Genomic DNA, 25,726 nt, shown 5'->3' with positions numbered 1-25,726 from the left:
AAAATGCGATATTTATAACTTCCGATATGTATACGTTTGTGGATCACTAGATTAACTTGTTGCTGTGTCAACCGTGTCTAGGGCTTTGTTCGCGGAAATCGTTATATTTCAGAGTGTCGGGAAGGATTAAAATTTCATTTCCCAGCAAAGTCTTTTTTACACGCACTAAGACATTCGAGGGTGCATGCTTCTCGAGATTTTGCGTGCAAAGTGCGACTGCGGTTGTGGGAGAATTCTGTTGGGTCATTTGAACAATGTTACGATTTATGAGACAAATGATTTGTTCTTTTATATAAGTTATTATTTGATTAACTGTCTCATTTTTTGTTCAAACGGATTTTAATATGTTTGAAGGTTTATAGGATTTTCCTTTGATAAACACGCCTTATTATGCAGGATGTAAGATAATATTTGTATACCCTAGATGGATCTTACAATTACACTAGATACAGATCAATGTTTTTTATAAACTATAGAGATATCTGTAAGCGCTCGCTTATCCGGACTTCTCATTAGGGAAGTTCGAACAACAGACGGTGAGTCCGTAAATACAGGGTATTACGTGTACTAAAGGAATAAACAAGATATTCTAATTTTTACGGCGGCGTACAGTCGGGCTTTATTCCACCACTACTTATAATAACTTACGTATTAAAAAAAAACGAAAACCTGCTCTGATTACTTTATACGGTCGTGTGTTTCATAGGAAAAATCCTTTTTAATTCAAAATGATATTGGCATGTATGAACCAACATCGCTTTTCCCCACTCTGCTAGAGTCGCTTATTGTGTGGAATTTGCTATGCTTTGAACACTTCGGCAGTTTTTGACTGACCTTGACCGCTTGACTAGGTGACACAGTAACCGAGTTTGCTTGTTTGATTCTGAACGGGCTACTGTTTCTATTTCTTTTTGTAATAATTAGGATCCTTCTCTTCATTACCATCGGCAACGTATTGTATGTTTTTAGCATTATGTTGCTGCTAGTTACGTATAAAGCAATGAATGACGAACTATTAGGAACTGAGCGATTACTAATAAGACAAGTTATCACTACTGCATTCAATATTAACTGTTTGTACTTCATTCTTTGCTAAAATTTGAAATAGTGAGGGATCCTGGTCAGCGCATTTAGCCTGATGAAAGTTTTTTACAGACATGTTATTCCTTGCAATCCAGCCATATTTTTAAAGTTAAGTTGAGTCATTGAGGTTCGATATTTTATATAACTCAAAAAACTCAAGGCTAAAACTGCGATCGGGACTTGCAAAGGAGCATTTATTGTCATGACCCGAAATAGTGTTACCTCTAATTTATATAGATTTGTACGGGTGTTCCACTTGTTTTTTGTGTGTTTTCTAATCACTACGGTGCTTAACGACCCTATCCATGCATCTGTATAAATACAGACGTCCACTGCGTAAACGCATATTCACTGTTTAATATGATTTGTTACGTAAGGGATTAATAATCACCCAAAATGATAAAATTAACATAGTATATGATTATGATATTTCAGTAGAACTTTTGGAAACAGACACTCAAAGATAAAAACTCGCAGTAGCGAAATCTCAATGATGTTGATAATTTCTGTAAAAAAGTAAGATTAAGAATGTCTCGTAACTTCAGCCACAGGAATAACGAAATTCGACCTGCAAAGGAAACACTCAAAGTTACTCCAAATGAATAAAAAATTGTACTTAGCTTGCTTTTGTGGGAAGTCACGGTGTTCTGATAACGACACACGGCCTTGGTCCTCCTTCTCTATTTAGCGGATGACCTGGTTTGGCTTCAGTTTCCCCCGTGCGCATTGTTTCGATGATTCGAGCCCTTGAAAGATCCGATGCTGCAGACGCGTTCGGTTTGTTTCTTGAAGTGCCGGAAACGCTCACTAACGATGTTTTCTTGAATGATTCTAATGAGAGACGAAGCTTGCGTTGCCGTAGGAAAAAGCACGTCGGTTTGTTCTTGAAGTTATTCACTAAACGATGATACTAAGTTGGTTGAAGAATCTGTTGCTTTCGTCGTCGTTGAAGAGTTCTTATTGTTTTCTGAAGTCGCTCACTAACGATGATACTAGGTTGCTTGAAGAATCTGCTGCTTCCGTCGTCGTTGACTTCTTATGATACATGATTTATTATTCTGGTTTTTCTTCGTAGGACGTTGTAGAGTTCGTCTGGTACGCTGGCCACCAATATTAGGGCTTGTGCCTTGTATGATAAGGCGCCCTATGAGGTAATGTTAGACTAGAGATAATACGCTTACGCTAAGTCGGTTTGGTATTGCACTTCCATCTTCAATGGAGTGTCTGGGGGTTTGTAGATCACTTACGAAGTCGGTATTATCTTGTTAGTTATTACGACGATGTGTTAAACTCATGGTGAGGAGGTTCTTGTAGAAAACACGAAATATAATATATGTATTCTTCTGAAGTTTACATGCTGAAGATCAGATATGATTGTACAAGTCTTCTAATAACGATAGCTTGATCGCTTCTGCCAATGATGATGGCTAATCCTATTCCTCTACATGATAAAGCTTAGGTAAAGAGGTACAGGTCTTCTAATGACGATAGCTAACTCTGTTCTGCCTGTCTACCATCTCTGTTACAAGTTATGAAGGAACAGACAGTAGTTCGAACATATGAACGTACATACAAATGACATAGTTTCATACGAACACACAATCAAAATGAGACACGTTACAGATCACGTAGGCCGTTTGAATTATAGTCGGGGGTAGTTGTCTCAAGCAGGGAGCTTGGACTAATGTTTATAAAACAATTGAATGACTACAGGTGACGGCATGTTATCTTAGCCTACATACTTATTGATACGTCATCTTTAGCGTCTCTAGTCTGATCACATTCCTGCAAGCAATCTGGTTGACCTCTTTAGTTTTAGACTTTTATATATATGGACTACATTCCATATTTTTATTATGTAAACACTTACACATCTACTGTGATTTTTAAGCATCTATATATTTGTGGGTGAAATGTATTCAAAAATTTTCCAAAGGCTTTATTTTGACTTTTAGCTCTTCTTCAGTGTATTTCCTGCGTTCAAGTATCGTGTAAGAAAAAAGTCAAATTTTGCACTGGTGAAAGTGACGTGTCTAGGTGCCGAGGAAAATAACTTGGGATGTTCGATAACTTTCCTTTTCGTGTTTCGCGGAGGACCTTGAGTTAAAAATGAATCAAAGCGGATCAAAATTATTTTTAACAATAATTACATTAACCATGACGTCGCTATTACTTTCTTCTGCTTTATCGTGTTAAGAGTTTCTTGAGAGAGTGGGGAGAAAGGCTTTTCACTGTTCAGAATACTCTTTAATTCAAGGTCAGAGGACTGAAACTTCACCCTACTGAAAATTCTCAGTCGTAAGTCATCATCAGGAAGGAATTCTCATTTGATAATCGGATAAAATTTAACCTCATTTCAGCAACCACCATCCTCAGAACAACTGTGCACATACTTTGCTCGCAGCCATGTATTAAAGAAGGATAGATTCTACTGAGGCAAATCTAATTCCCAGGGTTTGTCATTTTAAACGTTATAAAATTCCATTGTATTATCCACTAAAGATTTATTCAAGCTTTAATACTTTTAGCATCGCCCAGATATGTAAAACCTGCCAAGAACGGGTAGACTTTTCGAAAATAATGTCTTGCCAAGATAGAACTGCATTCCATGTCTCGGCAAAGATTAAGTAAATGAGAATGAATAGCTGGTGGCTTCATACTCGCCAATGTAAACATTTCTGTGACACCACAGTCATTAATTTTGCATGTCCATTTCGATGATGAATTAGGTCTAAAGCAAAAGAAATATGCAAATAGTCATACCAGGTAGCACTTTGACATTTTTGAACAAGACTGGTGGTTCAAAATATTAAAGATTCAGAGCTCTGTACGGAGTTGCAATGCAGAATAATTAATTTGAGAACTTTTGAATCAGCCATCATCAACACGCACTAGGTGCGCACACACAAACACAATCTGTATGTGAACTATATGTAAATACATACATACATACATATATACATATATTATATATATGTATATATATTTTAAATAAATTCTGCTGTTATAACAGGATACGTCGTAAGTATAAAAGGCTCATTAAAACATTCTGGTTTAAAACCAAGGACTATATTTCGGTGGACTAACTTCCACCCTTATCAAGCAGAGAATGACAGGAGTTACATTAGTGAAAATATATGTGGATATATCCCCTTAGGTGATGCCTGGGGTCACTATTAGGCCGACGTTGGTTCTGTTAATTGTCTTACTCCACTTCATCATTACCTTAAGGAAGATATTGTCTATATGGCCAGAGACCCAGGCTCCATTGGAAAGGTTTATCCTATTACCTTGTTGTTTTATTAGAGAAGATTCTATCATCTGACATTTGTATCGACAGCTGCTCTTGTATAAAATTCGGGATGAGATCAAATCCATGGTAAGGTTCGTGTTATTTGCAGGATGGAAAATTGCTGAACTATGCTGTCCACATCTAGCTTATCATATGTTAAGTTAATCTTTCTGAGAGAGATTTTCCTGTGAAACCATAGTATGACTTATTACATCCCTACTGAGGATTTCATAACCTTGTAAACTGATTTCTGCTGAACGTTAATTAGAATTTCCCGAGTGTATCAGATAAGTGAAGTGAAAGGGCTGGGTGCATGAGGTTTGTGTGATCTCTCGTAAATTATCCATGTGAGGGATTATGATTTCGTTTATAAATTTTTCCTTTCTTTGTTTTCTGTGGGTTTGTAAAAATACTCTTTGCTTTATGTATGACTTTTTCTATTATTAGTGCTTGGGAGTATTTTAACAAGATAAGTTGTTCTGATCGTTTCAAGTTCTTTGTTACAAAAAATCTGGGAATGCAAATTCTCAGGGTTCTAAAAAGAAATAAGTTACTTGCTATGCCGAGTTTTTTAACTGACCATGTCATGGTAGCTGTAAAAATGTGTGCATGAAAGTGAGAGTGTAGCTTTCCTGCAAAGAGTGAAATTTGTAGTTGTTATTAGTTCTGATGATTTTCCCATTCTATTTTAAAATTTTATGCTCAGCCAAGGAATTTAATTTTTGAAGAAAGATAACTTAATGTCAAAAAAAAAATTGGTTGCAGTATGGGGAGCCCGCTTAGTCCTGTGTTTAAACAAACTTATATATGGAGTATTTCGAAACGGTAATGATAAACCCTATTAAACCTGCAGATATGATTTGGCTTCGTTATGTAGATGACATCTCAAAATACAGGAAAAGCGAGGGTGGGGTGATTTTGATGTCTTTTCACAAAAATTAAATTCTTCTTTGTAGATAACTAACACTATAATTATCCATATAACAATTTCCTCCAGCCGATTAACAACTTTCCCCACTGTAAGATTGACTGTTACATTTAAAAATTTTGGAAAAATTACAAATTCCAATAGCCCAAAGAAGACTAAAGCTTCTTTTTATTTAATGCACAACTAAATTTAGTATCCAATGATATAAACATTATCTTTCTAACATGCAAAATAACTTCATGAAAATTGCCGAAATAAACATTTAGACAACTATCCCGGTCTCCCCTATATATATATATATATATATATATATATATATATATATATATATATATATATATATATATATATATATATATATATATAGGGAAAAAGATTCAAAGAATAGAAATAGATGGAGAAAGTTGACTTGAGCGGCCGACCTGCTATACAGTAGGACTAATAAGGTCGAAAGAAGAATATATATATATATATATATATATATATATATATATATATATATATATATATATATATATATATATATATATATATATATATATATATATATATATATATATATATATATATATGCTTAAAAAATCACAGTAGATGCACGTGACTTCATAAATAAGCGAATACCACGGGAAATGATAGTCAGGAATCCAAGCGCTTTCGTCCTTATTCAGACATCGTCAAGGAGCTACTAAAGTACAATCGGAGAGGAAGGCCTCAGGTACAAACAAGATCAGGAATACCAGATGGTTAATTATCAAAAGGGTAAAATTAAAAGGATAATCCAGGATTATCGGATATCACACGGTCACAAACTTAAACAGATTCTGACCCTAACCGAAATTACAAAGTATCTTTACAGTCCAAACATGTAAAAACTGAATATATTAATTTTGTTGCTTATATTTATTTATAAGCAACAAAATTAATATATTCAGTTTTTACATGTTTTGGACTGTAAAGATACTTTGTAATTTCGGTTAGGTCAGAATCTGTTTAAGTTTGTGACCGTGTGATATCCGATAATCCTGGATTATCCCCTTTTTAATTTTACCCTTTTGATAATTAACCATCTGGTATTCCTGATCTTGTTTGTACCTGAGGCCATCCTCTGATTGTACTTTTAGTAGCTCCTTGACGATGTCTGAATAAAGACGAAAGCGCTTGGATTCCTGACTATCATTTCCCGTGGTATTCGCTATATAATATATATATATATATATATATATATATATATATAATATATATATATGTATATGTATGTATATGTATATATATATATATATATATATATATATATATATATATATAGATACATATACATATATATAATATATATATATATATATATATATATATATATATATATATATATAATATATATATATAGTATATGTATATATATATATATATATATATATATATATATATATATATATATATATATATATATATATATATATATATATATATATATATATATATATATATATATATATATATATATATATAATGTATATGTATATATATATATATATTATATATATATATATATATATATATATATATATATATATATATATATATATTCTTCTTTCGACCTTATTAGTCCTACTGTATAGCAGGGTCGGCCGCTCAAGTCAACTTTCTCCATCTATTTCTATTCTTTGAATCTTCTTCCCTCAGTCCCACCTCACCCATATCCCTCCTTACAACTCCATCCATTTAATCCGCTGACGTGGCGGAGTGAACGTCCCACACTCCCAAGTAGTTAAGCTCATTGCTCTGTTTTCAATTGTACCATGTTAAGAATTTTACTTCTTCGTGTCCTCCTCTACTACTGATCATTAACTCTGTCTTCATTTTCAAAGCTTTCTTTCTAGGGCTCCTTTCCCTGTTAAAAAACTTTCTTGCAGTTCTCCTTCTGTGTCTGCTATAATGACTAAATCATCCGCAAACTTCAGTCCACACAGTTCTTTGCGAAAGTGTCTATAACAACGATGAACAAGAATGGACTTAGAACTGATCCCTGATGGAGGCCAATCTCCACAGGGAATGCCTCGGTTTCCGCATATTTTTATGTCTGTACAGTGGTTTTTACCCCCTCTCACATCATCTTCACTAACCTCACTTATTTCTCTGGTATCCTCTCCTTCTCAAATACCATTAGACTAGTCTTTTGGTAAACTGCCATACGCTTTTTCAAGATAAACAAAATCCATGTAAACTTTCTTGTTTCCTTCTTGATACTTCTCTTGGACTTGTCTTACTATAAAAATAGCATCAACTGTGCTCTTTCATTAACCCGAACTGCTGCTAATGTATATCTATCAACTTTCTCAACCTTCTTTCCACTGTTCTTTCTAAATCTAGTATCTTGAATAAATGCTCCAAAAACTTTTTACCTAACTACCTCCCCCAGTTTAAACACGTCTCCTTTTTGTTTATACATTTTAATCATCCAACTATTATTCCAATACTTTGGCATTTCTTCTAAATCCCAATCTTTTCCAATAGTGTGGTGCACCCACTCTGCCTAGGTTTCACAATGCTGTAATCACTTCTATTGTTACCTCTAACTTTCCTGCAGTTTTATTTATTTTTTCTTTCTTCATAGCATTCTAGACTTAACCTACTATGATGTTTGCTATTGGTCCTTCTACTGGGGACATTGTTTCAGTTCCCTACAATCATTCTCATTGTTTAATAGTTGTGAAAAATAGTCTTCCATATATATATATTTATATATATATATATATATATATATATATATATATATATTATATATATATATATATATATATCAATTCAAGCTACAAATGTCCTTTAATATCTAAATTCACTTTACCTCCCTATGATATATTTTCATATATGTACCGAAGGGGAATTTTTTTAATTGATAATAATTTCGTCCCCCCATGGGATCGAACCAACGTCCAAGTGGACGGGGACGAAAATCAGGACAGTCAGTGACGCTATCCAATCACCAACAGAGACGCTATAAGTTCATATCGATTCTGACCTTACAAATCACCCTCGATCTGGGTGCTTTCGTAATTAGAATCGATATGAAACCCAGTCTACCATGTTGGACAGTGGTTCGATCCCATAGGGGGATGAAAAATATTATCAATTAAAAAAAATTCCCCTTCGGTACATATATGAAAAATATATCATTTGGGAGGTAAAGTGGAATTTAGATATTAAAGGACATTTGTAGCTTGAATTGATATATAAAGGATCACGGTTCGATGTGATAATTATTCATAACAAAAGGCTACGTGCTGTCAAACGCTCGAATTGGCCAACATGGTAGACGGGGTTTCATATCGATTCTAATTACGAAAGCACCTAGATCGAGGGTGATTTGTAAGGTCAGAATCGTATGAACTTATAGCGTCTCTGTGGTGGATTGGATGGATCGTCACTGACTGTCCTGATTTCGTCCCCGTCCACTTGGACGTTGGTTCGATCCCATGGGGGGACGAAATTATTACAATTAAAAAAAAATTCCCCTTCGGTACAATATATGAAAATACATTTGGGAGGTAAGTGATTTAGATATTAAAGGACATTTGTAGCTTGAATTGCTATATAAATGGATCACGGTTCGATGTGATAATTATTCATAACAAAGGCTACGTGCTGTCAAAACGCTCGAATTGGCCAACATGAGTACGGGGTTTCATATCGATTCTAATTACGAAAGCACCCAGATCGAGGGTGATTTGTAAGGTCAGAATCAATATGAACTTATAGCGTCTCTGTTGGCTGATTGGATAGCGTCATGGACTGTCCTGATTTCGTCCCCGTCACTTGGACGGTGGTTCGATCCCATGGGGGGACGAAATTATTATCAATAAAAAAAAATTCCCCTTCGGTACATATATTGAAAATATCATTAGGGAGGTAAAGTGAATTTAGATATTAAAGGACATTTGTAGCTTGAATTGATATATAAATGGATCTCGGTTCGATGTGATTAATTATTCATAACAAAAGGCTACGTGCTGTCAAACGCTCGAATTGGCCAACATGGTAGACGGGGTTTTCATATCGATTCTAATTACGATTAATACAAGATTCTATTACCCGACAGCACCTAGATCGAGGGTGATTGTAAGGTCAGAATCGATGTGAACTTATAGCGTCTCTGTTGGCTGAATGGATAGCGTCACTGTCTGTCCTGATTTCGTCCCCGTCCACTTGGACGTTGGTTCGATCCCATGGGGACGAAATTATTATCAATTAAAAAAATTCCCCTTCGGTACATATATGAAAATATATCATTAGGGAGGTAGTGAATTAGATATTAAAGGACATTTGTAGCTTGAATTGGATATATAAATGGATCAGGTTCGATGTGATAATTATTCATAACAAAAGGCTACGTGCTGTCAAACGCTCGAATTGGCCAACATAGTAGACTGTTTCATATCGATTCTAATTACGAAAGCACCCAGATCGGGGTGATTTGTAAGGTCAGAATCGATATGAACTTATAGCGTCTCTGTTGGCTGATTGGATAGCGTCACTGACTGTCCTGATTTCGTCCCCGTCCACTTGGACGGTTGGTTCGATCCCATGGGGGGACGAATTATTATCATTAAAAAAATCATTCCCCTTCGGTAACATATATGAAATATATCATTGGGAGGGAGTAAAGTGAATTTAGATATTAAAGGACATTTGTATGCTTGAATTGATTATATAAATGGATCACGGTTCGATGTGATAATTATTCATAACAAAGGCTAACGTCTGTCAAACGCTCGAATTGGCCAACATGGTAGACGGGGTTCATATCGATTCTAATTACGAAAGCACCCAGATCGAGGGTGATTTGTAAGGTCAGAATCGATATGAACTTATAGTGTCTCTGTTGGCTGATTGGATAGCGTCACTGACTGTCCCTTGATTTCGTCCCCCGTCCACTTGGACGGGTGGATTTCGATCCCAATTGGGTGGGACGAAACATTATTGATTCAATTTAAAAAAATTCCCAAATCCCTTCGGATACATATATGGAAAATATTATCATTAGGGAGGTAAGGAATTTAATTTAAGTGATTAAAGGACATTTGTAGCTTGAATTGATATATAAATGGATCACGGTTCGATGTGATAATTATTCATAACAAAAGGCTACGTGCTGTCAAACGCTCGAATTGGCCAACATGGTAGACGGGGTTTCATATCGATTCTAATTACGAAAGCACCCAGATCGAGGGTGATTGTAAGGTCAGAATCGATAGAACTATAGCGTCTCTGTTGGCTGATTGGATAGCATCACTGACTGTCCTGATTTCGTCCCCGTCCACTTGGACGGTGGTTTTTCGATCCCAGTGGGGGGACGAAATTATTATCAATTAAAAAAAATTCCCCTTCGGTACATATATGAAAATATATCATTTGGGAGGTAAAGGGAATTTAGATAATTAAGGACATTGTAGCTTGAATTGATATATAAATGGATCACGGTTCGATTGTGATAATTATTCATAACAAAAGGCTACGTGCTGTCAAACGCGCGAATTGGCCAACATGGTAGACGGGTTTCATATCGATTCTAATTACGAAAAAGCACCAGATCGAGGGTGATTTGTAAGGTCAGAATCGATATGAACTTCATAGCGTCTCTGTTGGCTGATTGGATAGCGTCACTGACTGTCCTGATTTCGTCCCCGTCCACTTGGACGGTGGTTCGATCCCATGGGGGGACGAAATTATTATCAATTAAAAAAAAATTCCCCTTCGGTTACATATATGAAAATATATCATTTGGGAGGTAAAGTGAATTTAGATATTAAAGGACATTTGTAGCTTTGAATGCTTATATAAATGGATCACGGTTCGATGTGATAATTATTCATAACAAAAGGCTACGTGCTGTCAAACGCTCGAATTGGCCAACATGGTAGACGGGGTTTATATCGATTCTAATACGAAAGCACCAAGATCGAGGGTGGGGATTTGAAGGTCAGAATCAATATGGGAAATTATAGTCTCTTGTTGGCTGGATTGGGATAGCGTCACGGACGTCCTGATTTCGTCCCCGTCCACTGACGGTGGTTCGATCCCATGGGGGCGGACGAAATTATTAATCAAAATAAAAAAAAATAAATTCCCCTTCGGTACATATATGAAAAATATTCATTTAGGGAGGAAAGTGAATTTAGATATTAAAGGAACTTTGTAGCTTGGAATTGTATATTAAAAGGGATCACGGTTTCGATGTGATAATTATTCATAAACAAAAGGTTTACGTGCTGTCAAACGCTCGAATTTGGCCCAAAACAATGGTAGAACGGGGTTTCCATATCGATTCTAATTAAGGAAAGCTTTAGATGAGGGTGATTGTTAAGGTCAGAACGATGTGAATTAACCCTAGCCGTCTTGGGGGGTTGGCTTGAATGGATAGCGTTCAAAGACTGTAATGATTTCGTCCCGTCCACTTAAAAAAACGTGGTTCGATCCCATGGGGGGACGAAATACTTATCAATTAAAAAAAAATCCCCTTCGGAAAATATGATAAAACCCATAGGGATTAGGGTAAAGTGAATTTAGATATTAAAGGACATTGTAGCTGAATTGATATATAAATGGATCACGGTCGATGTGATAAATTTTTTATTCATAACAAAAGCTACGTGCTGTCAAAACGCTCGAATTGGCCCAACATAGTAGACGGGGTTCATATCGATTTCTTAATTACGGAAAGCACCCAGATCGAGGGTGATTTGTTTAAGGTCAGAATCGATATGAACTATAGTCTCTTGTTGGGCTGATTGGATTAGCGTCACTGACTGTCCCTGATTTCGTCCCCGTCCACTTGGACGGTGGTTCGATCCCATGGGGGGACGAATTTATTATCAATTAAAAAAAATTCCCTTCGGTAACATATATGAAAATATATCATTAGGGAGGGTAAAGTGAATTTAGATATTAAAGGACATTTGTAGCTTGATGAATTATAAATAATGGATCACGGTTCGATGCTGATTAATTATTATAACAAAAGGCTACGTGCTGTCAAACGCTCGAATGGCCAACATGGTAGACAGGGTTTCATATCGATTTCTAATTACGAAAGCACCCAGATCGAGGTGATTTGTAAGGTCAGAATCGATATGAACTATAGCGTCTCTGTTGGCTGATTGGATAGCGTCACTGACTGTCCTGATTTCGTCCCCGTCCACTTGGACGGTGGTTCGATCCCATGGGGGGACGAAATTATTATCAATTAAAAAAAATTCCCCTTCGGTACATATATGAAAATATATCATTAGGGAGTAAAGTGATTTAGATATTAAAGGACATTTGTAGCTTGAATTGATATATAAATGGATCACGGTTCGATGTGATAATTATTCATAAACAAAAGGCTACGTGCTGTCAAACGGTCGAATTGGCCAACATGGTAGACGGGGTTTTCATATCGATTCTAATTACGAAAGCACCAGATCGAGGGTGATTTGTAAGGTCAGAATCGATATGAACTTATAGCGTCTCTGTTGGCTGATTGGATAGCGTCACTGACTGTCCTGATTTCGTCCCCGTCCACTTGGACGGTGGTTCGATCCCATGGGGGGACGAAATTATTATCAATTAAAAAAAATTCCCCTTCGGTACATATATGAAAATATATCATTTGGGAGGTAAGGGAATTTAGATATTAAAGGACATTTTGTAGCTTGAATTGATATATAAATGGATCACTGTTCGATGTGATAATTATTCATAACAAAAGGCTACGTGCTGTTCAAACGCTCGAATTGGCCAACATGGTAGACGGGGTGGTTTTCATATCGATTCTAATACGAAAAGACCCAGATCGAGGGTGATTTGTAAGGTCAGATCGATATGAACTTATAGCGTCTCTGTTGGCTGATTGGATAGCGTCACGACTGTACTGATTTCGTCCCCGTCCACTTGGACGTGGTTTCGATCCATGGGGGGGACGAAAATTATTTATCAATTAAAAAAAATTCCCCATTCGGTTACATATATGAAAATATATCATTTGGGAGGTAAAGTGAATTTAGATATTAAAGGACATTTGTAGCTTGAATTGATATATAAATGGATCACGGTTCGATGTGATAATTATTCATATATATATATATATATATATATATATATATATATAATATATATATATATATATATATATATATATATGTAATGGGATATTCCCATTACTTATTAGGTAAGCGTGCAGCCACGAACGGAAGGCAAACCAACACACAGTATTACACACAGCCTCCTCTCTCTCTCTCTCGCTCTCTCTCTCTCTCTCTCCTCTCTCTCTCAGCACCGCACTCTCTCTCTAAGCAATGTCTCTCTCTCCACTCTCCACCTCTTTCTCTCCTTCTGACAGGTAATGAAAATGAGAGTTGCATCATAACGTTAAACATTTATTAACAATGAATAAATAATGAATCAATCAAGTAATCAAGTCTTACAGACTAACTCAAAAAAAACCCCGAAACAGTAAAATGTCTAATAGTAATGGCAGTCACCAAAAAGTCTACACCCATCTGGGAACTCTTTGTCCCCCTCCATTGCCAGTTCTGCCAGAATCGTCTGTTTCCAAAGACACAGAAACACATCCCGGTAAGTACACACACAAGATTGACAATCATAGGTTAAATATTGGATATTCTTTAAAATGTCAAACAGACAACAAGCCGTCTTTGGCTAAAGTAATCTAACACTCACCCAAGCAACGGACCACTATAAACACTATATAACAATGACTCCGGCGCGAGCGCCACGGCATCTTGCCTTTCACTCAAAGACGCCTCTATCAAAAATCCCCCCATAGACTTGCGTATGAAACTATTAAAGGGAAGAGGCGCACACGCACATACGAACACACAGTTCGTTAACGCCTCACGGTTCTAGCTGCATCCAGTTTCACAAAGGCACTTTGAGAAGAGTTCATAAACTGTCGTGCATTGACTTGTCTAACTAAGCATTTTATCTCACGCCATCCCTAGAAAACTCATTGTTCAGCTACTCTCGGGTCGTGCTTCTCACTGTTCTTCACATTCCATAGGTCACAGAGAAGACATGGACAAATATATTATTAATCAAAAACCCTAGGCATTTCACGGCTCGGCCACTACCACACTAGCCCCTGCCTAGCAAAATACAAAACACACTGGCCGGCTTAAAATAAAATACAAGTAAAAAACTGCACGTCTCTGGGATTATGAAATAAAGTCTTATCACGCTTTATCTCCAAATAGCACTAGAATTTTTCTCTCTTCGTCTGCAAGTAGCTGCTCCTTGTAGCAGACTGTAGGAAGACGGAATGCCTCCCATCATTGTAGAAGACTTCTCACGGCTTCTGCAGATCCCCAAAAAGACACGCGTAGAATTCTCGCGATCACCCACGTGGAAATTCTTGTAATCACCAAAAACGGCAGCAACCTCTCTGCAAACGGCTGGTGGACATCTTGCTGGCGTTGGGAAATGACTTTTTTTTGTGCGTGTTAGTATGTCAGTCAAGTCTTGGTCAATCTAAGAAAACTAACCCAGACATACTACTTCTATCAAACATGATCTCAAAAGTCAGAAATACTAACTGAACGTCTCCCAATTAACTCCCTTTAACATGACTACTAAATCATAAGTCATCATCACAACTCTCAAAGGAAAAGAAACATCAAGTTCTCCAACTCAATTCTCCAAACTCACACATCAGCACACACACAACTCAGAAATCACAGCAACTCCACGGACTTCTGTACTCACATTTCAAACTCGAATGTTCTCATAAAAAAAAAAAAAAAAAAAAAAAAAATCGTAATAATGAGCCCAAGACAAAAAAAAGAATCACGTAACACACCCAGACCCAAAAAATGTTCTCTCAAGCTCTAATATTTGAACAACCCACAAAATCAGTAAAAATCTCCAACTTTTAACAGCAAAAACCCCTTTACTGCTCATACAATTAATTACAATGAGACTTAATGTCAAAACTCCTTTTACGTAAATAGCAACTCCCGAAAAATCACATCTCCGATAAAAAAATGCTATTTAAGCTCAATCCCCCAATTACATCTCTCACAGGAAAAGGAAGAAAAATAATAAAAAGATAATCACAAGTACGTTTCTCCAATCACAAACATAATATATGTATAATATGCATAACTCCCTGTGTTTTTCCCAAGAAATGCTCCATGTAAAGTTATGGAATTGCCAGAAAGCAAACTCTCACACATGCGCTTTCGAGAAAATGCTATTGTCAACATTTCCAGATATTGCTAAAAATTCTGATCTATCATCACCAGAGGAAAAGTCAGCACACGGCTCATCACATCGCTTGTCAGCAGAAAAATCGCCAGCAGACGCATGTTCTAACAGCAGCATAAAAATTGTCTAGTCAGACACACAAGTTTGGAAAACTCATGATTCTACAGATAAAGGTCTAACTGACACATTTCACAGAATTAACTCAGGATATGATTAATGTGTTCAAAAATTTGTCTCAAAGACTTATTCTCTCACCATGACTTTGCCCCATTATATGCTTCCAAGAATAACACACTTGTGAACATAAAAAATGACATATCTCCATAGGACTTGTAATGCAGTAATGACACTCGCCTCTAAATAGTCACGAAACCAAAGAGAAAGAACCACAGAAATCTTCTCTTGGCTCAAGAAAAACTCCCATAACCACAAAAAAAAAGGGTCACCCGCCCAAGATTAATTCCAACTCCATATATTTCACCATATTAATAATAACAGCACTCCGTGGTATAAAAATATTTCCTCCATTGTGGAATAATAACCAACCCCCTTATATTTCTCTCTATTTCTCCAATAGCCACATGTTAATAAAAAAAACAACACCACTCCAGGAATAGAGAATAATCACCTCTATTTCGGCAAACAAATATTTACCTCTGTTTCCCCAATAACTCCATTTGGAACAAAACAAGGCTCCAAAAAAAGATATCTCCAAAAAATGTGCTCTCAAGGCATCTAAACTCACACACTCACAAATATTGCCCCATAATCTCCAAATATGCGTCTCCATTTGCAACAAAGATAGCTGCAAAATAATTGAACTAAACATAGCTCTCATCACATTGGCAAATATCAAAAATGGCCAAAAATATATCCCCAATATATTATATCTCAAATCATAACTCCAAAATAATATGTACCTCCAATTATAACTCCAATTCTCCAGAGAATAACTCAATGTTATAGTCAAACTATAAAACTCTCTCCATTTAGCATAACTGCTAAAAAAAAAGGGCAAAAAACTTGGCAAATAAAAAAAACTGTCTAGAAAATTCTAGAAAAAAATCACCAATGTGCCACAACTATTATAACAGAACTCCAAATTCACATTGTCTTAGCCAAAGACTTCCCTCCATATGCACTACGACATAGGTCACTAGAAAACTAACCAAGTTTCCTATCTCTCACAAAAGTTGTCACAAATACAACAAATGTATTGTGCAAGAAAAAAAACTCACAATTTCTGGAACACAAAATATCCAGAGAAAAAATGTAGTGCCACTACGTATGCATTCCAAAACATGCAAGAAATTGTCCCTCCCATATATTTCTCTAAAGCATCAAATAGCTGAAACCCAAACACGTTCCCGAACAATGACTCTAAGTCACACTAACTGGAGAGAAAAATAAATTCAAATTCACCCATGGTAAAGAAAACTTGTGTCAGCGATGGCTAATTTCCAAAAAAGGAGAAAAGAAAATCAACGGCCCTTGTTCACTATCTCCCGCTAACTCACTAGATGTCAAGCAATTATCTGCTGAACTCATAAAAAAAGAGGAAAACAAAAAAAATAATGTGTTGTTAGTTCCTCCCAAAATTCAAAAAAAAAATTTTACCTCCCTTGATAGCATTACAATACCCACGTATTAGTATATAAAAAATCAGTATCAGAAATATCACCATCAGCAAAATCACCAAAATTTGCTATCATCAAAATCACCAGTATCAGTATAAAAAAAAAAAAAAAATAATTCACCAATGTTAATGCTATCCATTCTCCAAAAGTCAGCAAAAAAAATCAGCAAAAGTTCAGCAAGATTCAACACAATTCACCAAGATTCAGCCAGATTCATCAAGATTCAGCAAAACTCATCCCCGTGAATCACTGAAATATTCTCCAAAGTTACAAAAACTCAACAAATAACTAAGACAAGACTTCTCCCATTAATTCATCGCAATAATTCTCCTTGAATAATTATCTGTAATAATTATAAAATAATCTCCCCATGAAATATCTCAAATCTCTCGCAAATTATGTCTCCCGTAATGATAATTATACTTAAGCAACCCATCCCGTGTCACATCTCAAGTATAATAATTATCAATAATAATAATCTCTCCATAGCAATAATTCTCTTGCAAAGATCTCAAGTAAGGGTGAAATTCAAATAGCATACAACAGTATTGCTGAATCTCATGACACACAATTTCTCCAGATGCAACACCATTTCCACACAACACAGATACAACACCAATCATCGGCATTTCAAAGTAATCCCTCCAACACAATAAAAAAAAATAATAATCTGTGTATCCCCCTTATATTTGTGTCTTCCAAGGCACAAGGAAAACCTACACCCATACAATGCATTTCAATCTCTTTTATTTCCTCTTCTTCTTCATCCAAGATAAAGAAAATACTTTTCTAAAAAAAAAAAAGACTCTACGGGTGTTTCACTTCATCAACTTATCAATCAGCAGATGTCCTAGCATTTCATTGTCAAGGCCAGACTTGTCTACAACAGCCCCGACAAGAAAAAAAAGAAAGGGGGAGTTCACCCACACTCAGAAAAAAAAAAGTTTCTCCCCCCCCCCCCCCCCCCCCCCCCCCCCCCCCCGTTAGAACAACCCTCAGTCAAGCGACAGAATACTCCCAGGCATGCCAGTAGTCCCCGCAGTAGTACCCATATCCCTTTGAACAGTGTCTGAGGACCCCCTCCCAAGGTATACACTAGTACCCATCTCGCAATCCCCTCTTAGGGAGGCCAGTAGTACTCTCCATGCAACTATCACTGACTGGGATGCCAGTACCCTCACAATGCCCCTCTCGAGGCATGCAGTACCCACAATGCAACGCGCCTCTCTGCGCGGTAAGCAGAAAATCTGCTGAGCCCGTAAAAATTGTGGCTGCTCTGTCTCTAAGCCAAATTATGCTTATCTAAGCACAGTTCACATGCATGGAAAAAAAAAACTTCTTAATATACACCCCTATGTTTTAAACAAAGACGAATGCGTCTATTATAAACAGGCGTGAATAAAGAAAACACGTCACTTTGCTACTATGGGGAAAGAAAGAAAGAAAATTTTTTGACCTCTTGAACCAATCCCATTACACTGAAATATTTAAAACAACCCTCCCCTTCAAAACAATAGTTTTTAACACTCACCACTCCATAATGGGAACAAAAATAACTCGGAGTTCGCGTAAGACACGGCAGTGATGGCAGCACTAATAACAACAGCCGCAGGGTATCTCGGGATGCCACTCGTCATTGCACACAGAAGTCATACTGAGTGTGCCCACTGCTCCTAGGCTGACTCCCTGGGAAAAATGCTGAGTCCAATAAAACTCCTTCCCCTCCCTTTTTGTTACCAGCCGGATAGTTATTTCTCTACCCTTTTCACTTAGCAACCGAGATCTAACAATTTAACAATTTTCACAATCCCACAAAGGCTTTTGTCATTCGAAAACTATCGCTAAGCCATACCCCATAACCCCTTTATTTTTTTTAAATGGTCACCAGTCTCTACATTGGCGTTCCTAGGCATAAAAAAAAACTCTTTTTATACACTTTTTTTTGTTTTCACCGCTAGAGCACCAAGTGCCTGTAATGGGATATTCCCATTACTTATTAGGTAAGCGTGCAGCACGAACGGAAGGAACAAACCACACAGTATTACACAGCAGCCTCTCTCTCTCTCTCTCTCTCTCTCTCTCTCTCTCTCTCTCTCTCTCTGCTCTTCTCTTCGCACCGACACCTTCTCTAAATATAACGCAATCTCTCTCTCCTCCACTCTCCACCTCTTTCTCTCCATTCTAACAGGTAATGAAAATGAGAGTCGCATCATAACATTAACATTTATTAACAATGAATAAATAATGAATCAATCAAGTAATCAAGTCTTACAGACTAACTCAAAAAACCCCGAAACAGTAAAATGTCTAATAGTAATGGCAGTCACCAAAAAGTCTACACCCATCTGGGAACTCTTTGTCCGCCCTCCATGCCAGTTTTCTGCCAAGAATCGTCTGTTTCAAAGACACAGAACACATCCGGTAAGTACACACACAAGATTGACAATCATAGGTTAAATATTGGATATTCTTAAAAATGTCAAACAGACAACAAGCCGCTCTTTGGCTAAAGTAATCTTAACACTCACCCAAGCAACCGGACCACTATAAACCACTATATAACAAAGACTCCCGGTGAGCGCCACGGCATCTTTTTTTTCTTTGCCTTTCACTCAAAGACGCCTCTATCAAAAATCCCCCATAGACTTGCGTATGAAACTATTACAGGGAAGAGGCGCACACGCACATACGAACACACAGTTCGTTAACGCCTCACGGTTCTTTAGCTGCATCCAGTTTCACAAACAAAGGCACTTTGAGAAGAGTTCATAAACTGTCGTGCATTGACTTGTCTAACTAAAGCATTTTATCTCACGCCATCCCTAGAAACTCATTGTTCAGCTACTCTCGGGTCGTTGCTTCTCACTGTTCTTCACATTCCATAGGTCACAGAGAAGACATGACAATATATTAATTAATAAAAAAACCCTAGGTGTTTCATATATATATATATATATATATGTGTGTGTGTGTGGTGTGTGTGTGTGTGTGTGTGTGTGTGTGTTTATATAATGTTGCTAAATAACCAATTAGTCTACCTCGGGAATAACATCACGACAAGGGGGACTTAAAATTGATAAGTGCTCGTCACCAGTGGGATTCGAACTGCCAATTAATTAGGAAACGACGACGTATAGTGACGTTTTTACCACAGAACCAGTTCCATTGGTGATAAGTGCTTATCAGTTACAATTCCGAGGACGAGTGCACTGGATTTTAAACGCCATTTGTAGAGTCATATTGCAAATATGAACAATCACGATGTAAGTGACAAAAATACACACTTCATATATGTATGAGAGCAAAACTGTCTCTCTTACATGTGTTATACTTAAATTATGAAAAATATGCACGTTTCGTCATTTATGTATCGTGTATTCAGTGCCTTATGAAACTAAACAAAAATGACTATGAATAAAGGTGCTTGCAATTGATAACATCAACAATGAAGATACACTTGGAATTTTTTTTTTATCTCCAGACGTGGAAGATTGAAAATTCACCATTATCAATTGAAATATGTACTAAAAGCTGTTTATGTTTATATCAAAATAAATAATAAATGGACCAAATACTATACAAATAATTAAATGTTTGTGATCATTATACGAATGTTCTGTAATGATTATAAAAACATGGTTCTAAAAGCCACAGCAAACCTCTAAAGCAGGCAACAACAGAATGAAAGATAAAAAAAACAAAACATTCCTCGTCCAAAGAAAGTTTGATGCGGGACTTTAAAAAGTCCGTTAAAAGGACAGATGGGTCAATGATAATCACTATTACTAGGGTTATCTATGGCAGGATAAGTTCCAAGAGTTATGGGAGGCTTTTTTGCACGAACGATAATGACTGGAATCTTCAAGAGGTGCAGACAATATCCACAATTCATTCACACAAGAACCTAATAAGAGTTCGGTCTTGCGAACGGTAAAGGCGACGCCTGAGGCGAAGTGATTTTAAAATGATCAGTAAATGGGAGGTTTATGAAGGTTAGAAGGACGACTATGGGACGCTGGGAAACAAAAACTTCCGCAATTTGGCGTATAAAGAAACTTGGTCCAGCCGCCAGTTTTCAAAGAACCAGGTGAGGATGGATCCTCCGGGTGGGAGCTTCGTGCCTTTATTACAAAAAAAAAAAAAAAACAAGACTTATACTGAAAGAGGATTTACAAACGAAAGGTCAAGTTCTTGACTACCTGAATCTGTATTCTTTTGATCCTTTCTTTTCAAGAAATATTTAAGTGAATGTTGATTCTTTCCAGCGGTCATAAGAAGTAGATAAAAATAGAGGAGGGTGATGTATTGTAAGATGAAATAGGAGATCAAACTAAATGGTATGCGCTCAAACATAAACGGATAATTAGATGCTCATCAAGATGTTAAGAGGCCTTTTTACTAAAAGGGAGGTTACCAAACAACAATCTCCTTAATGACTCGTCGGGATACCCTCGCCGAATCTTGTAAAGACCAAAATTGACCTGACTGGAACACCAGGATGACGTCTTTAGAGAAGCAACAAGGGCAAGTCTAGATAACAACAGACCAAGAATGGAAATAAGGAGATGAAAGGTGAAGATGGAGTTGACGAGGGCGGCAGCAGCTGCGTCATGTAAGGATGCGGGAAGGGGGGTCGGAGTTGATTGGGGGTGGGGCTGGTGGGGAGGAGATCCATGTGGGGAAATGAACAGATATTAAAAGTTTTTCCAAAGGGCATCAGGTGAGCGGACGGAGACATCGCGACTTCTGAATGCGTTGATCAACATCATAAAGTAACACCACAGCGTCACCATCATCACCATCACCATCACCAAAGAGAGAACAGGAAGCTCCTAATATGTCAGAAGATCAGCAGCATCACGGCCGATCAGCAGTGCTGCACGCGTGTTTTTGTGAACATTCTCATTCCATTATGACCACCGAGAAGCCTTGGCATTACAGCAACCTCCAAAAGAATATTACTTGTGCAGTTTCAATAAATTTTTTACCACTCTTCCGCTTCTTCATGTGACAGCGGTTAGAATGTGGAGTTCCGCCGCCACCCGAGGTAGTCCCCTTGTCACTGAAATCAATTCAGCTGGATTAAACAGCCTCCGATGGATATCAGATTATGACGTCATTCATTTGTCATAACCACGGTGATCATTGCAGTAGTCATGGCACTGTGCTTAGTTAACGATTCATCATCGTTTGGACCTCTCCACCACGTCTACATAATCCTGCAGAGGAAAAGGATGTTTGTTACATGCGGCTCCATTGGCGCTAAACGAACACGAATAATCAAGAGCATGACACACCCAAAGGGATTAGCGTCTTGATTAAAGCGTCATTTCTAATTAGAAGGGGACAGGGTGACTGGATCAGTCTTAATGGCCGTGGTAATTCGTTTAACTATAAAGATCGTGCCACATACGTTCTGAAGGTCTTGTTATACAACGACGTCATCATTGATGTTCATTTTGGCATGTCATCGAAGGTCACGACATCCGTGTCAGAAGAACGTAGTCGAGGGTTGCAAGCTACGCTAAGTCCCTGTGTGAACGCAAGTATTATTTTCAATACATCTTTCATGAACAATGCACATTTTTGGTAAGCTGTATTGTGTCGGATCTATCAAAATGTTTAAATCATTCCCACTATAAATATATATATACACACACACACATACACACACACACACACACACACGCGCACACACACACACACACACATATATATATATATATATATATATATATATATATATATATATATATATATATATATATATATATATATAAATAGCGGTAGTACAATTAGTCGGTATTCAAAGTCTGCGGTATGATTCCGTTTTCTTTATTCGGTCGACCCATTTAATACATAGGTACGGGCTCCCATAATCCACAACCAAAGTATACATTTCTCACTACGAGTAATTTCTCCAAGACCATCTGATGGTTTGGGATAACTTCAAGGTTTTTTTTACGCTGAGCGATTTTAATTAGGTAAAGAGAAGTGTGTTAACAGATATTTAATAATAAATTCCATGTACAAAAATTATATATTCATATTTGTAAGCACATGTATCTCTCTCTCTCTCTCTCTCTCTCTCTCTCTCTCTCTCTCTCTCTCTCTCTCTCTCTCTATATATATATATATATATATATATATATATATATATATAATATACATATATATATATATATATATATATATATATATATATATATATATATATATATAATATATATATTCATCCATTTATGAATGAGCGGCCTATAGAGTACAGACTCGCACTTCTATGTCCTTGCCTACCTGCGAAAAGATCACAAATCTTCTGTACAATATACATAAGGTAAAACTTGTACATGTGCAGGTGTGTGTGTACACAATGATTTCTGCGATCTTTGACGGATGAAGATATTTCCATCAGCATTGTTCTTCAAGTTTTCGGTGATCTGAAAAGCGAGGCTAATGTAAAGAATATACCACATGGCAAAGCAGCCATTTGTGCTTCATTTTTGGAAGTCTGTTTTTTTGCGAGCGGTGGTGATTGCAGTATTGATGGAGCGCAGGATAATGATGATAATGAAAAGTATGATGACAGTGAATATGAAGATTTCTTTTTTCTGACTCATGCAACCTATCTTTGAAGGCTACGACGAGCAGCTACTGACATTTTTCTGGATTCGCGAGTGGGTAGTCCTCCATTTTTTTCTTCTGCTTCTGATTACCAAATAAACAGCATGTACGCACATTCTTAAGGTCACAGGGGACTGGCGGCACTCGTCTCGGCCGCTCGCCCATTACACATAATGTGTAGTACTACTATTCGCTTTATTCGACATTCTCACTTTTCAACGCAATTTGAACGTTCAGTTACAACCTGCTTATCTCTTTTCTTACCCGGAATTTTATAACATTGTTCGGAGACAACTTTTTAGATTCTCAATCCACCGTATTATGATTAAAAACTTGATTTCGACGCTGGAGTCCATGTTCAGACGCAAAATCCTTAATTAATACACCCTGGGATTCTTAGTATAAAGCTCCAAGATTGACTTCCAGTATCGAAGGAGGATACAGAATACCAGAAGATGCAAAGGAAGAGGAGAGGGAGAAGAGAAGAGGAAGAGAAGAAGACAAAAAAAGGGGGCAGGGGTGAGAGATGATGGTCACATCCCTCTTCGCCTCCGATGGTTCAGACCCCGATATAAAAACGCAAGGCCGTTTAAATGTCACACTTCACCTTCATTTTCCGAATGCTTACGGTAGTGTCGGTGTTTTTACTGAGGCAGGCGTGGTCAGCAGCAGACGAACTCCCGATGAGTTTTTTTGTCCCCGCATCCTTGACTCTTGGAGGCGCTCCTCCTCCTCCCCCTCCTCCTCCTCCTCCTCCTCCCTCACCTGGGGGATGGGAGGAGGATAAGGTTAGAAGAACGCCACTGGTAGGTTCGGGTACCTTCCATCACCCTCCTCCATCCCTCCTCTTAACCGACGCCAATACGGAAAGAGATCGCGTCTTAATTTGAAGGATTCATCAACCTTTGGCTTAACGCCTTCTCTTAAAAAATAAAAACAAAAATAATTTCTCCTTTAGAAGATAACACAATCTTTCTGATGTGCACGACGAATCTTTTGCGTCAGTTTCGTTTACATGCGTCGGTGAACAATTTGGCCTTGGCAGAGAATCGGAGAGATCCTAAGCACAGGTTACGATCTCAATTTCAGTATCCTTCGGGGCTTTGGGTTACTCGAAAGCTGTGGTTGGAACTTTATCTTCTTTCTTATAAATTCCGTGTCGGGTGACAAATTCTCAGCATTTCACAATCCAGAGGTTCAAAATAAATTTTGCGTTTAAGTTGTGTGCTAATCGGTACGTTTCTACTAATTAGCAAAAGGTTGCAACACAAAACTGAACACAGTTAATGTGATACTTATTACAAACTTGTTTTGAACCCGGGACTTTTCAAGGTGATTCAGATGTTTTTACACGAGTGCCTTTCTACCGTTCGCTTCTAAATTTCAGAAACCGTAGTATTCATCATAAAAGAATTCTCCGTTATCAACCCCAAAAATAAACTATGAATCTACCTCCCGGTTTCGACACAAAAATATTCAAAACCAACAAAACAAAAATGATGTACACAGATCAAACAGTATAGGGTTTATAAGTCAGTAAAAGCTAGAGCTGTTGATTTCTATGCTGTCTGTTAGTTGTTGGTATCTAATTATGGACTTGCAAACGTACTCAACAGTTTTGCGCTGAAAAACACTGCAGCAATGGCAAAATCATATTTATGAGTACTTCTTTCATACAAAATATGACTTTATTTCATTAATGACAACCAATCATTCAATGGGAAATAGGCGCTGAGATATACGACAGATATGATAAAGAAAATAAGGTTCAAATCTGGGTAAGGGAAGTTAACGGTTGTGGCAATTCTGCTATATCCGTTTGTTTCGGTTTTCTCTTGCTTGTTGATGCAGATGGTGAGCAGGTGTATCGAACACTATCTCTCTCTCTCTCTCTCTCTCTCTCTCTCT

Source organism: Macrobrachium nipponense, chromosome 32 (genome assembly GCF_015104395.2).
Source record: "Macrobrachium nipponense isolate FS-2020 chromosome 32, ASM1510439v2, whole genome shotgun sequence".
Classification (NCBI taxonomy): Eukaryota; Metazoa; Arthropoda; class Malacostraca; order Decapoda; family Palaemonidae; genus Macrobrachium; species Macrobrachium nipponense.
The sequence above is the reverse complement of the archived record's forward strand: the minus strand, read 5'-3'. Positions refer to the sequence as shown.